Raw genomic sequence first — 17,901 nt, forward strand, 5'->3', positions numbered from 1 at the left:
AAATAAGATCTGTGCAGTGTGCATAGGGATTTGTTCATAGTTTTTTTTATAGTCCGGCCCTCCAACCATCTGAGGGTTGTGAACTGGCCCCCTGTGTAAAAAGTTTGGGGACCCCTGGCATAGGCCTAAAGCTAAGGGCTCCCCCTGCTGCGGAAGTTGCCTAGACTCCAGCATTGAACATGGACTGTCTCCACGCCGCTCTGACCAAAGACAGCTGAGAGGAGCATGCCGACAGGACCCCCTTAAGCAGTACTCAGGCGCGCCAAAAGGATTTGTGAGTAATAAACTGCCTGTGTGATTCTTGCAACTAACTTGTGTGTTGATCGTGTCTTTCCTCTCATGGCAGTTAGTCTCAGCACTGATAAGTAGAATCCTCATAGCCGCCTCAAGAGTAGCCTCAGAGAGGCTGCCAGCCCTGCTGTGAAGCAGGAGTGTCCCCCTGTGCAGGGAAGTCGAATAGGGGACGCCTGATCGATGTAGAGCTTGGGCTCTACTGGGACAATCATTAATTGAAAGCAAGAATGGGGAGGAGGCAATAGCATTTGAGAAGAAAAAAAAATGTCTGAAATAGTCATCTGAAAGAACTGGAAAAGGAATATATCAGGGACATATAACATGATTGGTGGCAGTATTAATGGCCCACGTCTGGTTGGTGTTCATGAATTAAAAGTGAGGTGAGACAGCAGGTGGTGGGCTTTTCTTCAGCCATGTTTATCCATGGAGGCATGGAAAGAGTTGGGCTTCTCCAGAGCTATGGTTTTAGAAAGGACGAGGCCACAGATGCGCAAGGGAATGATCACAATGATGAACCATGAAATTAAGCTTGGTGATGAGGCAAGAGGGTCTGAGTCAACAAATGCTGGTTGATGGGATCAATGGAGTGAAGAGAGTGAATATCATTTTAGTTGCAGCCAATTTTTCAACCACTTAATTCTTTCTGAATCTTATTACTGTTATTAATTATATTACTTTTTATCAAATAAAAGTAATGAGAAATATGGCATTAAGTCATTCATTTTTTCCCCTATCTAAAATATTTTTTACTGATGGATACTAAAGTACCAGACGCTATGGAATAAATAGAGAAGATTGGTCTTAACTGGTCAAAAAGGAATCACATAACAATGTGGTAAGGACCATGAAAAACTACAGCTGTCCGGAGGAGAGACTGCTAAGATAACTGGAGAGTAGCAGAAGACCCCCAGTAGAAGGGTATTCTGAGCAGGGTTTGGAAAATCAAATAGAAAATAGGAAAGTGCCTTCCATGACTCATCCAAATTCTAAATCTAGAGTGTGGCAGCATACCCCTAAAGATCACCTTCTAAACTATATAATGTCACTAACTGTCCTGCCAGACATCGCCACTGCACCCAGCTCTGTTTTCTCCATCTTGTCTATGATACCATCTGGAGCAACTACTTGAAATACTTTGCTGGAATCAAAGTGCTCCGTTAGGTTCCTCTGACCTCCCGACGCAGGGTAACTGACCAAGGGGAAGACTGACTTGCATCTGCTCTTAGAAAATTCATGCAGACTCTCATATTTGATCACTGACTTTTTTTCTATGTGCTAATAAACCATTTGTTTAATATTCTGTTTAATAGTCTTTCACTAATTGATGTCACATTCATCAATCTGTAACTTGTCTGTTTATAGAAGATGAAATCAGGTTGAGAATCCATACCTCTTTTTGAAAATGTTTTAAGATGATGATAGTGTTTGAGAATCACTTTTATGCTCAGGAAATGGAGGAGGAAGAACTGCCTACAGCAAAGTTTGAGGATAGGGCAAGATAAATGGGGGGGCGGGGTATAAGAACATTGACCTGGAGAAATGGAGTGTTGTTTAAGAAGTTTGCATTCAATTCAAAAAGGGGAGTGATTTAGGTCAACCTGGGTAAAGTCCTTAGAAATCAAAGATAATGCCTTGGTTCTGACATCTGGTGAAGGGCTCTCTTAGATCTTGAGATAAAAGCCAGACTTACTAGGGAAAAACTTGGAAACCACTTTTAAATAAAACAAAGGAAATTCTTTTCTATGACATCATACCAACTCTGCCAAAGCCCCATTTGCCTGTGCTTGTCACAATGTTTACAATTAAAAACTCGACTACATAGAAGTCTTTGATTGCACTGCAGTTCGGTAAGGCTGCCAAGAGTCTGGAACAACTCCTTCAAGGGAAAACGAGAAAATTCAAATTGATGATAGATAAAGAATCATAGCTCAGCCCACAGGAGAGAGACTAGAGGGTTTAAGAAATTGCATCAAGTGGGTCTGCACAGGCCTATCTGATAACCAAGCCACTAATTGCTTTTTTTCTTTCCTTAAATGTAAAAGTTTAATCCTAAATTTTGTTTGATTTGATTGCCTTGGTGCCTACATTAATTTTTCAATCTTGAAATCAAAATTCAACTTAATACTACCTTATCAAAGTTAAAAATACTGCATGACCAAGGGTGAGGTATGCCCAACAGACTTCCTTTGATTATCTTTTGGTGAAATCTTATTACTTTTTTTAAGTTACACTTGAATGAAGTATCTGATGAGCAGAAAATTCAATATTCTCTGTTCAGTTTTTGCTGGGGAAGCATGAAATAGAACCTAGAAATCCTGAAATTACTCAAATTAAAACAGAGTGATTACATTTTTTCTCAACTTAACATTAGGAACAATCTATTATTATACTAAAACTAGCCAGCCCTGAAAACAAATACATTTCATTTAGAAAAGGCAGCCAAGGCAAGTATTACAGTACTCCAATTGTTGCAGTTTAGAAATATCACTGAAATACTCCTTCCATTTCAACAGAAAAAAAAAAAATCGAAGCAGCATTATTTATAAAACAGCAACCAAACTGTGTAATTACTTATAGTGGATACTCCATGGGTGTGTATTGTCCTATTGTTTTTCATGCTCTGAACAGTCAACTATGTACAAAAGCAAGAAATTCTGAAAACTAAGCTACAGGAATAGTTTAGATAGAAATTAAATTAAAAATATTTAAAGTTAATCTGACATATTTAATGATGAGTCATTGTTATTTAGCTATATGGTGATTATGCATAATTGACAATATATATAATATTTATCAAAACTAGTCTTTTTAACAAATTTTTCTCTTTATTTCTCAGTGCCTGCTGTCACTGTCACTTGATCGTTTTCATCATTTCATGGTAGATTCTAATTTTGATTTTACTCATACAAGTTAAAACAAGATTTAGGCTCAAGGCTATAGTTTGAGAACCTCTGTGCTTCCCCCCCCCTCCCCCCCAGCCTTGCTCACCCTGTGTTACCACAGCAGGCTTTCAAATGCCATTTTGACTGCTCTCAATTCAGGACTCTAGAAATCCTGACATCTAGAAATCAAGGAAGTGGAAAGGTAGGTTCCAAGTCTGTGTAGGAGCTGGTGGTGTGGCAAGCACATACTGGAAGCAGCTCAAAGAGGCGGGGTGAGACAGCAGGCCAGTCCCCTGGCGGGACCAACAAGGGAGGAAGAAGGCACGGGAGAGGGGCAGGTGTGGGTGTAAAGTCTGCACCCTGGCGCCTTCCCAGGAAACACAAAGCTGCTCCTGTTGTTTTTTCTATCTACTTTCTCCCTGACATTTAGCCTGAATATTACCAGATGCCTTCAAAAGAAGGGATAGTTTATCTCCACGTCACTTCACAAGCATTTTTTGAACTTACACGCTGCCTAGGACTTAGCATAATGCCTCATGTGCTGTAGAGAGTCAATGAATAATTACTGAATACATTATTTTTCCTCATTTGGAAAGAGACTGTTCAGTATTAGGTTTAGACTGCTCCCTAGAACCAGGTCACTGACTCACTTAAACGGTTAGCCATAGAGTACTAAATTGTTGATCTAGAAACAGCCCAGGTTTCACGGGCATTGCAGCGAGAACAGGTGTCTGAGTCCAGTTCTCACTCAGCAGGGGAGAAAAATGACAGTGTTGTGCCTTTTGTTTTCTTCTGGAGCTGAGACCATCCAAAAACAGGTGGCTATCTTCCTTCCTCTGAACAGTCACAAGGAATAATGTTAACAATGCAAGTAATTCTTCACTTCCTCTTTCCTTTCTTTAAATCTCTTCTGGGGTTTAGCAAGGATACTGATGAAATGCCTTACATTCCTTAGAGTTAGAAAGCTTTTTATTTCAAATCTAAATCCCACCTGCTATAGCTTTAATCCATTTCCTCTTATTCCATTCTCATGGAAGACAGAGAAAAACCATACATCCTCCTCTCTACAACAGTCCTTCATGTATTAAAGATTTCAGTCTCATGTCTCCAGGTTACATTATGCCAATTCCTTTCATTGCACTCATGTGTCTTATTTTCCCAAGCTTTTGAATTAATTCCACTGCACTCCTCTTGGACTCCATGGATAATGAAATAGTCATGCAGCCCCTTTCAGACTCTAATTGGGTAAGAAACCTTCGGGTAGAGAGGTATTTTTAAACCTAAGTCAGAATCTCACATGATCTAGGATTTAAATATTTTTAGAGAGCAGGAGGTGGGTTGGAAAGTGCATGTAACATTGGCACAGGAAGCATGGGAATGAGTGGGAAACTATCACTGGGTGTTAGTAATTTATAAAAGAAAACTAAGGCATGTGTCACAGCAAATAAGGAAAAGATGCAAGATTAAAGTCACAATTAAAATAACCAGCTGCTGATTCCTGGTTTTCTACCAAATTGCTGTCAAGTGACTATGATATCTGATCATAGTAATCCAGACTGAACTTTTCAAAAATCACATGATCATCTTTTCATCGGGCAGTGGGAATTCATTATACCCTGTTCTGATATTATTTTTCTAGAAAGTCTTCCAGTTTTCTCCTCTTTCCTTTCTAAATAGTACTGTAGAAGAGTCCCTCTTCACTGATATATTCTACAGAGGAAAATAAAACCTCTGAAATGATTGATTAGACCTCATATGATATCTAAAATCAATTAGCATGTCTATGAAATATTAGCTGCCTAAGTTCCATAACTGATGAATGGATCAATAAAATATGGTATATTCATTCAATGGAATATTATTCAGCCACAGAAAGGAATGAACTACTGACACATGCTACATACCACAGATAGAGCTGGAAAACACGAAGTTAAAGAAGATAGACACCAAATTCCACCTATTCTATGATTCCATTTGAAATGTCCAGAGTAAGCGAATCCCTAGAGACAGAGATGGATCAGTGGTTGCCAGGTCTGTGCTGGAGAGGGATAGGGAATACCTGCCTCCCAGCTGAGACAGAAAACTGGAACTAGACTGGAACTAGAGACTTGTGGTGGTTGCACAACACCGTGAATGGACTTAATGCCGCCAAATTATACCCTTTAAATGGTTAATATAATAAATTTTATGTTGCGTGTATTTTATGACAATGAAGAAAATCTTAGCCTGACCTCTAGTGTCGCAGTGGATGGGGCGTCTACCTGGAACGCTGAGGTCACCGGTTAGAACCCTGGGCTTGCCTGGTCAAGGCACATATGGGAGTTGATGATTCCTGCTCCTCCCTTGCTTCCTTCTCTCTCTCTCTCTCTCTCTCCCTCCTCTCTAAAATGAATAAATAAGTCTAAAAAACAATAAAATAGAAAAAAGAAAATCTTATTTGTATTCCCAGTGACAGTATATAACAACACAGAACAAGGCAGAGGTAGAGGTGGGATACAAGAGGCCCTGTGTGCAGCTTGGTCATCAGTCACTTGAATATTTATTGAGAGTCTGTGGAGAGCAAAGTGCTGGGCTAGGTGCTGAGATGTGGCAGCTAACAGACACAGAGGTGGCCTCTGCCCTGGGACAGCAATTGGGTGGAGCACCATTCTTCCATTTCTTCTCTCCTGCCAGGGGCACATTTGTTCTTAGAAGTAAAATAAGAGAAAAAAGTCATATTAGACTCTATTGATTCACCAAATATACCTATATATTTGAAAACAAACAACCGAAAATGAAGCAAATAGCTGCTTAAACACATACAAATTTATCTTGGGTCCTAAATCAAGTTCACTTCGGGTTCTAAATAATACCCTTATAGGGAGTCATGAAAACAAGAAGAGATTAAAAAAATGATAGTGTATAGTGTATCTGCATATGACATCACAGATAGGGATCTTCTCAATCTTATATCACATTTGTCATAACAAATAAAAAACACAAGATAGCATAGATTACTGCTTCATAAATACTCCTTCTTCCTGCCCCACCCCTCCATGAACAAGATGTAGTCCCTGCCCCATGAATTAAGGGCTTGGCCATGTGACTAACATTGGCCAATGGAACCTTAGAAGATGGTGGGTGCAGCGGCCTTTAATGTGTTTGCACAGCACTATGTCTCTGCTCTCTGCCCTAACAATGTACTCTGAGCAGACTCTGATCAGAGAACAGTGAGGTACATACAGCAGATATAACCTCTCCCAGCACCCTGAAGAATAGTTTCCCAATTGTTCTAGACTAGATCAAACTGTCAAATATTGTATAGATCTTTGGGCATAACAATAAGTTCACATTGCTGTAAACCACAAAGTTTTAGAGTATTTAATGTATCATTACTGTGGTAAAGCTGATTAATACAATACAAACATTGAAATCAACTCACTCAGTATCCTTCCATAATATATGACTTTTTAAAAAATACCTAGTTAACCATCAGTAATAGTTTTTTCTCTCCATATGTTCTTACTCAGTTATAAATTTAGTATTAAAAATGTCAAGTGTGTAAAATGGGAATTTAAATTATGGAATGTAACTTTTATCTATTAGTATAACTGGTAAGATTTGCAAGGATGTATTTCTGGGATGTTAAGAAAAACAGGAACTATAATATTTGCTGTATATATGCTGATATAACGAGGTGCCAATAAACATCTTGATGAAACCAAATTAATCACTAATTTGACGTTTTCTTTTTGCAAATTAGCAAGATTAGGTTTTACATTAAATGAAAATGTACCTAAGTACTCCATCAAAGCAGGGTCTCTGGTGGCATGGTTAAAGGGGTTAATTCAAGTAAACCTCCTAACTATATTCTAACATTTTAGATATCACTCTTCCTAATTTTCATGTTTCAGGCACTAGAAGGGCTTATAAAACAATGTCACCATGTTTTATGAAATTTTCCTTATGAAATATTCAAGTTTATAGGGAAAGCATTTGGAATGTTCAAAAAACTATGTTTTTCTTTTAACCTGTCTCTCTCTAGTGGTCCAGAAGGAAAAATGAAAATTGAAAACATTATAGTGACCATTAAGAAGATGTTTATAAAAACTTTGAGCTTCTTTTAAAACTTTATTTCAGTTTTAAGTTTCATAGGGCACACGGTTTCTTTTTCCTTATAAAATGCTAGTTTATCAGATAAACGCTGTTTACAAACTATGATGAAACATCTAATGAAGGTGATTTTCCTCTCATTTGACACTCTCTGCCATTCACAAAAGCTCATATGAGTAGGAAAAAAATGCAAAATAATACACAAATAGGAAGATGAAACAACATTCATGAAGAAACACAAATAAAATAAAAAGAATTTAACTTTTATGATAACTAGAAAAATACCTGAGGTTATATAACTAATAAAAGTAGGCTCCTGATGGGTGGTGACACAGTGGATAGAGCATTGACCTGGGATGCTGATGTCCCAGGTTCGAAACCCTGAAGTCACCAGCTTGAGCACAGGCTCATCAGCTTGAGTACAGGGTCCTCAGCTTGAGCCTGGGATCATTGACATGATCCCATGATTGCTGGCTTGAGCCCAAAGGTTGCTGGCTTAAAGCCCAAAGTCACTGACTTAATCCCAAAGTTGCTGGCCTGAGCAAGGGGTCACTGGCTTGGCTGGTACCACCCAGTCAAGGCACATATGAGAAGCAATCAATGAACAACTTAAAGTGACACAACTATGAGTGATCTCATCTCTTTCCCTTCCTGCCTGCCTCTTCTCTCTCTGTCTCTCTTCTCTCTCTCTCTCTCTCTCTCTCTCTAAAAGAAAAAAAAATGGCAAATAGCATAGTATTCTACCTGATGGAGAAAGCAGGGAGTTAAAAATGATCATGAAAAAACCAAAACATACCACTCCACAGTCATAAAAGGAATAATCAGAAACTTATTTATTCATTCAATAAACATCAACCATACACTATACACTTGACTAGAAATTTAAATAAAACAAGGAAGTGGAGATTACAGATTGTAGGAACCTGAGAACTGTATGTATTAACTACATTAGAAAAACATCAAAGAATCATGATTTCTGCCCAGGGCAAAAGGGTAGTCAAGAAAAACTCCAGAGGCAGGTCTCTGAAGCAAATTCATTGCATGTGTTCTTTGACTAAATTAAAGTGGAGCCATGGAAACCTTTCTTTGTATATTCATGCATTATAAAGCAGTAGGCCTTGTGACCAAGCAAAACAAGAAAAAAGAAAGCAAGAAAAGTATTTGATAGGAGGGCGTGGTACTATGAATTTTATTGTATAAATTGATAGATAAAATATTTTGCTGGGTAAATTCAGAAATCTACTGAACTCCGAAATATATCCTAAAAAAACTAAAAAAAATTGTTAATGAATTTTTATTATCTGTTAGACTAAGTAAATTTCAAGTCTAAATCATTTTAAGTGTTTAAATGATTTTCAAAATATTTCTAATGTTCTTATTTTTCAAACCATAGGACAAAGTGTATTTACAGGAAAGTCACTGTTGGGCAGATAAAATGTATTATGCTCACTTTGTTAAAGAGGCCGTTGCCCAGGTGATATTAATGTGTGTTGGGGTGGGCTAAAGGCAGGCAGAATCCTTGTAGCCTGGGGCTTGGTTTTGGGATTAAGCCTTTCCTACCCTTTTTTGGTGTAAGGTGGTACAATCCTATCATGCCTCAGAGAAGTGACTTTGTATTAAGAGACTTCCCTATTATGTATATTGGATTAAGGGTTTGGATTTCTACACTATAAAATGGGAACGGAGCGGGAGTTTGGCTCTTGGTTCCTGAGGTTAGCATGAGAGAGCGGAGAGAGTAGAGCCAGCAGGAGGAGGCCACGTGGAGGAGGTCAGGAGAAGCAGCCAAGATGGTGGAGTGCTGAGTGAGATGCCAGTTTGTGTAGAGTTTGTATCTGGGATAAGGAAGGAGATGGGGAACTGAGGAGAATAAGTCTGGTGAGCTAGAAACCTTTGATTCTAGGAAACTCGGATAAGTCAGTGGCTTTGTGAGCACTGAGTGTGACTGGGTTTTGGAGCCCAGTGTGTATTTTTACTTGCCCGCCGGGTGCAAGGTAGGATTAAAGGCTATGGCCCATCAGCTTTTGGCTCCGCTGTTTCTTTACCGACTGTCCGAATCCAATGCGAACCTGCATGGGCCAGAAGGCTGCTCTGATTCTGGCCCCGGCCCTGCCTGCTGGCTTTACAGTCACAGAGGTAGAATGGGTCATGGAAGAAATGGGCTGAGGGAACAAGGCAAAGGGCCCTTAGAGCTTAAGAGTGGAAGGGTAAAGGGGGGGAGGGGGGGAGGCATGGGCATGCTCCTGGGAGGGAGCCACTTTTAATTTCTAAGATAGCCCCCAAGATTCCTGGCATCTCCTGTACATATTATCTTATCTCAGTTATTCAATCACCCAATCTAGGTACTGCTGTCTAAGGGACTTTGCAGATGTAAAAAGGTCCCAGATCAGTTGACCTTAAATTAGAGAGATTATATGGGTAAACTGGACTTAATCAGATGAACCCTTGAAAAGCAGAGTTTTCTCCCATTGATCTCAGAAGAGGAGGTTAGCAAGTTTCAAAGTGTGAGTGAGATTTAATGAGGGAAAAATTCCCCTTAGCTAGCTGTATTCATTTCTTTTTTTTTTTTTTTTTTTGTATTTTTCTGAAGCTGGAAACGGGGAGACAGTCAGACAGACTCCCGCATGCGCCCGACCAGGATCCACCCGGCACGCCCACCAGGGGCGACGCTCTGCCCACCAGGGGGCGATGCTCTGCCCCTCTGGGGTGTCGCTCTGCCGCGACCAGAGCCACTCTAGCGCCTGGGGCAGAGGCCAAAGAGCCATCCCCAGCGCCCGGGCCATCTTTGCTCCAATGGAGCCTCGGCTGCGGGAGGGGAAGAGAGAGACAGAGAGGAAGGGGGGGATGGAGAAGCAAATGGGTGCTTCTCCTATGTGCCCTGGCAGGGAATCGAACCCGGGTCCCCCGCACACCAGGCCGATGCTCTACCGCTGAGCCAACCGGCCAGGGCTGTATTCATTTCTTATTGCTGCTTTAACAAATCATGACACATTTAGTGGCTTAAAGCAATGCAAATTTATTCTCTTACAGTTCTGGAGGTTAGAAATCCAAAATGAGTTTTAAGGGGCTAAATTGAAGGTATCAGCAGGGGCAGTTCCTGCTGGAGGCTCCACTGGAGAAGTACACCTTGCTCCTCCAGCTTCTAGAGGCTGCGGCATTCCCTTGGCTCCTGGCTGCATCACTTCAATCTCTGCTCTGTCTTCTCATTGCCTTCTCCCTAGTAGGAATCTCACAATAATATCACACCCATCCAGATGATCCAGAACAATCTCCCTCTCAAGACCCTTAACTTAATCTGCAAAATGCCTTTTACCATATAAGGTACTGTATTCACAGGTTTTGAGGATTAGAACATGGAGATCTTTGGGGTGGGGGAGTAGCATTATTCAACCTACACACTGGCTTTGAGGATGAAATGATTTACATGGTAAGGAATGTGGGTGGTCTATAAGGGCTAAGAGCAGTCTCCAGCTGACAGCCAGCAAGGTAAACGGACCTCAGTCCTGCAGATGCAAAGAACTGTATTTTCTCAACAAGAATGAGTTTAGAAACAAATGAGAGAGAACTCATTTAAACCAACACCTTGATTTCAACCTTAGAGAACCCAGGTGTGCCATGCCAGACTTCCAACCTACAGAAAGGCAAACTATTTTACAAGTATTGTCGTAAGTCACTAAGTTTGTGGTCATTTGTTGCACAACAACAGAAGACTAATACAATCTCAAAGTATTTTGAAATTATTTAATATAGTTTAAATTAGTGCTGATGATGCTGTGGACTAAAACAGTGATTTTCAACATTTTTTGTCTCATGGCACACATAAACTAATTATTAAAATTCTGTGGCATATCAAAAATTATATTTTTTCTTATCTGACCAAAAAAAACCCACAACAAACCAGGTATAATTTTGATTCATTCACATCGGGTGGCTATTATGTTGTCTCTTGTCAGTTTTTGAACTTGAAAATCTAAGGGAAGGAGGGGTCAGTGCCTCTGACTAAATAGTCAGGTACTGCATGTTTTAAAAATTCTTGCAGCATACCAGTGTGCCATGGCAAACCAGCTAAACATCTCTGTACTAAACTAAAACATTATGAACTTCATCCTCAAGTCATTAAAAAATGTGAGTAGGATGGCTATGTACAGTCATCAATATCGCCTAGTTATTTTTGTTCTCTGTTGATATTAGCATAATTGTCTTAGTCAACACAAACTATAATTACATAAATGAACTACTTGAAACCATAACACTCAGGTACATAGTTAGGAACAAGGGTCACAAGCAAGGATTTACAAGAAGATGACACCATGAGATTATGTGTATATAACCACCCTTCTTGAAGTCTTTAAAAAAAAAAATGAACCTGAGTTAGATACCAAAATCTCATTCACAGTAACACTAGGGAACTACCACAAAGACTTCCAATAATATTACTCTTCCAGATACAATGACACTTGGATCCTGCCATAAGAAAATGCTGAGAACTGATATCCATCTCCATAATCTTGATCAGAGTGCAATTTTGAATATTTTAAAGAGAAAAAAAACAGCATCCTCTACTTAGAAAAAGGTAATAGCAATGGCTTGTTGAACATTGGAGGGGGAAAAAAGATGTATCCACTTGACTCACATTTGCATGTTCAAGGACAATGAGCAAGTTTAAAGAAGATAGCATGCATGCCATCTTTTATTATTTTGTGAGCCTAACTGGGACAATTCATCATTACAATCTTTTTTTCTAAGCTATGTAGATGATAGATAGATAAAGCTCAATTAGTTGTTCTACTTATTTATCCATTCCTTAGTTGATTTCTATATGTGCACTGACTGGGGATTGAACCTGCAACCTTGGTGTATCAGGACGACACCCTAACCAACTGAGCTACCCAGCCAGGCCTCATTACTATCTTTAAAACAAACAAAATTAGAAAAGAGGCCTCTTTCCCCATATCATCCCACCCCATACACACACACCCTGAGCGAGACATGTCTCAAAGCAGATGATTCATCAGATCTGGAAAGTGTTTAGAAACAACTTACCTGAACCAACATTATCAACTGCCTGTTATCCTAGCTCACACATCACTATCACTGTCTCTGCCCTCTGACCCCCTCCCACACACACACTTGAATCTTACTTTCCACCTAAGTTTTAAGGGGACATTAAAAAAATTTTATTTAGAAAATTAACTTTAACACAGTGGCATTGATCAATAAGAGTACATAGGTTTCAGATAAACATTTCTATAGCATTTGAACTGTTGATTATGTTTTATACCCATCACCCAAAGTCAAATCTTTTTCTGTAAAATTTAAGGGAAAAATTTCAATGCTCATGTCAACATGATAAAGATTCCATTTACTCTTTTAAAATAGCAGATCAACAGTACCATTTGCGACTATATCCCCAATGATTAGGCATCAATAAGAGTGGTTCACAAAGACCAGGACAGATTCTCTACTAAGCCTTCTACATAGGTTATTAGTGAAGAGTAAGGTTTGTGCACATGAAGTAACAAAAGCTCCCATAGGATCCCAACCACACTAAGATTCAAGGCAGAACCTCTTCCCCTCCATGATTCAAAAGCGAACTCTGAACTCTGCCTAGATCAGGAAAATGTCTCCCCTAGGCTTTTTAACTCAGTATTATAAAGTCAAGTTGGATTTTATACTCTGGGTCAGAAACCCACTTCCTCATTTCTTGTTGCCTCCCCCAACAGGAATCAAGAGGAGGCTTGAAGCAGCCAATTGCTCCCTGCCCTTTTGGGCACTCAATCTTGCTACCACTCTGTGACTTGAACCAATCAGGATGAAACTCATTATGGCCTTTAGCCTGTTTCTTTTAATAGCTACAGCCCAGATGTCTATCTAGGCCCACCTTCCTCTCCTACATTGTAATCCCCATAGGGCTCTGAAACCTCCTCTACTAGTCCCTTCTCTCATTCTTACTGAAATTCTTTTATTAGATTTGGAACTCCATTACTGGCATCATCTTCAGCCTCTTCGCTGATGCTGTCTGTAACTTCTTACTTTAAAGGAGACTGGCAATGCCCTGAAGACAATGCTTCCATATAGCCATCTGACAGGAAGACTATCTCTCTCTAACAGCCCTTGCATCTCTGAGCATGGGGATGAGGTGAATACCCTCTCTCTTGTGCAATGCTTTCTTACTCCCATCTACTTAGAAAACCTCCAGCTTTATATTTTATAGCATCAGATTATATTATCTCAATTATATAGAGATAACTATAAATTTACATTATATGATTATAAAATTATAAATATATCTGAGGAATATATCTCAGATTATGTTCCTCCTCCATACTGCTCTATCTACACCCCTGCTTTTGGTTATTTCTCCTTGCTTTTCAAAGAATTTCACTTCTAGCTTGTCCTTCCCTTCATGACTACTCCTTTCTTAATTTTTTGGAGACTTCAATATATATAAATAATTTTCAAATCCCCTAGCTTCTTAGTTTCCCCTTCTCCTCCAATGATCTTGTTTTCCACATTATTTTAGTCATCTACTTTCATGGTCATACCATAGACTTCATCATTTAACCTTTCCGTAATCATAACTTCACATATTCTACTACTGGATAACCACTTCCTTTTACTAGTCTCACTCCATCTAACACCTCAACTCCAATAATCCTTTGACCCCACTAGGACTCCAGATTCTTGGTTTTATCAACATTCCACTGTCCCTTAACCTTCTTGATATATTCTCTCCCTTCCTTAACCAGCTCTACTTTCAGGTTAATACTATAACCTTTTGTGCTATACATTCTTAAACTCCTTGTCCTTTTCCTCCATTATGATAAACACTTAGCAAATTTTAACCCTGGCTGAGCCAATCTTTTAACTGCCACACATGCCTGCACCTCTGCTGCTGGTAGTGGTTGGAGAAAAGCACAAAGCTACTGGTCTCACTTTGAATTCATGGTCACAAACCTCAAACAATCCCTTAATGCTCATTGGCTATCATACTATACTTCCATAGCCTGTTCATTCTCTACTCTCCTTGAACACCAATTTACCCTTTTCCCTTTTTTAGCACACTACTATCATTTCCTTCCAAATCTCCACCCATGATTTTGCTTCCAACTTCACTATAAAAATTGAAGCAATCAGAAGACAAAATTCACGACAACTCTTACCACCTCTGCCTAACTATGAGTCTTGTATCTATCACCTGTTACCACAGCAATTTCGCAATGTTTGCAGAGGAAGTAGCTCCCATAGTATACCAGTCTTGGTGCTGTTCTAGGAATCATTCCCGGTGGCCCAGTCTAAAACTTGTTCTTCCTGTGCTTTCAGTGCTGCTGTAATACAAACTTTCCAGCTATAGACTCTGGGCTTAAAAATAGCTTCATTTATTTGCAACTAAATTCTGAGTGATACATCAGTCAAAAATTAATGAAATACATGAGGAAAGTCTAATATGGTTGACAATGTTAAAAAAAAAAACCAAAAGAGGAAAGGAATATACCAACCAAATGACAAAATAGAAGATATGGGAGCCAGTCCAGGAAACAAAAGAAAAGTTTAGATAAAATAACTTAGAGAATTACATCTAAGAGAAGAAATGCAAGAAAACAAAGCTAGTATGCTATTTCAATTGTGAAAGATTTAAAAGGGAGCTAGCCACGAATACTATACCCATCGAAGCTATCCTTCAAATATGAAGGAGAAATAAAAACATTCACAGATACAGAAAAGATGAGGGAATTTATCATCAGAAAACCCCCACTCCAGGAATTACTAAAGGGGGTTCTCCAATCAGATACAAAGAACAAAACAAAACAAAGCCACAAGTAAGAGCTCCAAGAAGAACACAATAAAACCAAATTTAAACTGTGACAACAACAAAAAGAAAGGGGGAGAGAAGATGGAGATTAACAGTAGCAAAGGATGATGGAGTGAAAAAGTACTCACAAAATAGTGCACTACAATGAACAGGGTAGGAACCCTTTTCATTACTTAAAGGTAACCACCATTGAAAAAACCACCACAGAAGCACATGATTTAAAAAAGATAGCAACAGAGGAAAGATGTATGAAATACAACCAAATAAAAACAAAAGATAGAAAAACGAAAGAGAAGGATCAAACAAGACACAAACCTAACAGAAAGCAATCTATAAAATGGCAATAGGGAACTCACAAGTGTCAATAATTACACTGAATGTAAATGGATTAAACTCACCAATAAAAAGGCACAGAGTAGCAGAATGGATTAAAAAAGAAAATCCAACTGTATGCTGCCTACAAGAAACTCATCTAAGTAACAAGGATAAAAACAAATTCAAAGTGAAAGGCTGGAAAACAATACTCCAAGCAAATAACATCCAAAAAAAAGCAGGCGTAGCAAGACTCATATCTGATAATGCTGACTACAAGACAACAAAAGTACTCAGAGACAAAAATGGCCATTTCATAATGGCTAAGGGGACACTGAATCAAGAAGACATAACAATTCTTAATATATACGCACCAAACCAAGGAGCACCAAAATATATAAGACAGCTACTTATTGACCTTAAAACAAAAACTGACAAAAATACAATCATACTTGGAGACCTCAATACACTGCTGACGGCTCTAGATCGGTCATCCAAACAGAGAATCAACAAAGATATAGTGGCCTTAAACAAAACACTAGAGCACCTGGATATGATAGACATCTACAGGACATTTCATCCCAAAGTGACTGAGTATACATTTTTCTCCAGTGTACATGGATCATTCTCAAGAATTGACCATATGTTGGGTGGGCCACAAAAACAACATCAGCAAATTCAGAAAAATCGAAGTTGTTCCAAGCATATTTTCTGATCATAAAGCCTTGAAACTAGAATTCAACTACAAAAAAGAGGGAAAAAATCCCACAAAAATGTGGAAACTAAACAACATACTTTTAAAAAATGAATGGGTCAAAGAAGAAATAAGTGCAGAGATCAAAAGATATATACAGACAAATGAAAATGACAATACGACATATCAGAATCTATGGGATGCAGCAAAAGCAGTGATAAGAGAGAAGTTCATATCACTTCAGGCATATATGAACAAACAAGAGAAAGCCCAAGTGAACCACTTAACTTCACACCTTAAGGAACTAGAAAAAGAACAAAGACAACCCAAAACCAGCCAAAGAAAGGAGATAATAAAAATCAGAGCAGAAATAAATGAAATAGAGAACAGAAAAACTATAGAAAAAAATCAATAAAACAAGGAGCTGGTTCTTTGAAAAGATCAACAAAATTGACAAACCCTTGGCAAGACTTACCAAGGAAAAAAGAGAAAGAACTCATATAAACAAAATCCACAATTAAAGAGGAGAAATCACCACGGATACCATAGATATACAAAGAATTATTGTAGAATACTATTAAAAACTTTATGCCACTAAATTCAACAACCTAGAAGAAATGGATAAATTCCTAGAACAATACAATCTTCCTAGACTGAGTCAAGAAGAAACAGAAAGCCTAAACAGACCTATTAGTAGAGAAGAAATAGAAAAAAACATTAAAAACCTCCCCAAAAATAAAAGTCCAGGCCCAGACGGCTATACCAGCGAATTTTATCAAACATTCAAAGAAGATTTGGTTCCTATTCTACTGAAAGTCTTCCAAAAAATTGAAGAAGAAGCAATACTTCCAAACACATTTTATGAGGCCAACATAACCCTCATACCAAAACCAGGCAAGGATGGCATAAAAAAAGAAAACTACAGACCAATATCTCTAATGAATACAGATGCTAAAATACTAAACAAAATACTAGCAAATCGAATACAATAACATATTAAAAAATAATACATCATGATCAAGTGGGATTCATCCCAGAATCTCAAGGATGGTTCAACATACGTAAAACGGTTAACGTAATACACCATATCAACAAAACAAAGAACAAAAACCACATGATCTTATCAATAGACACAGAAAAGGCTTTCGATAAAATACAACACAATTTTATGTTTAAGACTCTCAACAAAATGAGTATAGAAGGAAAATATCTCAACATGATAAAGGCCATATATGATAAACCATCAGCTAACATCATATTAAATGGCACTAAACTGAAGGCTTTTCCCCTTAAATCAGGAACAAGACAGGGTTGTCCACTCTCTCCACTCTTATTTAATGTGGTACTAGAGGTTCTAGCCAGAGCAATCAGACAAGACAAAGAAATAAAAGGCATCCATATCGGAAAAGAAGAAGTAAAGGTATCACTTTTTGCAGATGATATGATCCTATACATCAAAAACCCCAAAGACTCCACAAAAAGATTACTAAAAACAATAAACCAATACAGTAAGGTCGCAGGATACAAAATTAACATACAAAAGTCCATAGCCTTTCTATATGCCAACAATGAAACATTTGAGAACGAACTCAAAAGAATAATCCCCTTCACTATTGCAACAAAAAAAATAAAATACTTAGGAATAAACATAACAAAGAATGTAAAGGACTTATATAATGAAAACTATAAGCCATTGTTAAGGGAAATCAAAAAAGATACAATGAGATGGAAGAATATTCCTTGTTCTTGGTTAGAAAGAATAAATATAATCAAGATGGCCATATGTCCCAAAGCAATATACAAATTTATTGCAATTC

Source organism: Saccopteryx leptura, chromosome 4 (genome assembly GCF_036850995.1).
Source record: "Saccopteryx leptura isolate mSacLep1 chromosome 4, mSacLep1_pri_phased_curated, whole genome shotgun sequence".
Lineage (NCBI taxonomy): Eukaryota > Metazoa > Chordata > Mammalia > Chiroptera > Emballonuridae > Saccopteryx > Saccopteryx leptura.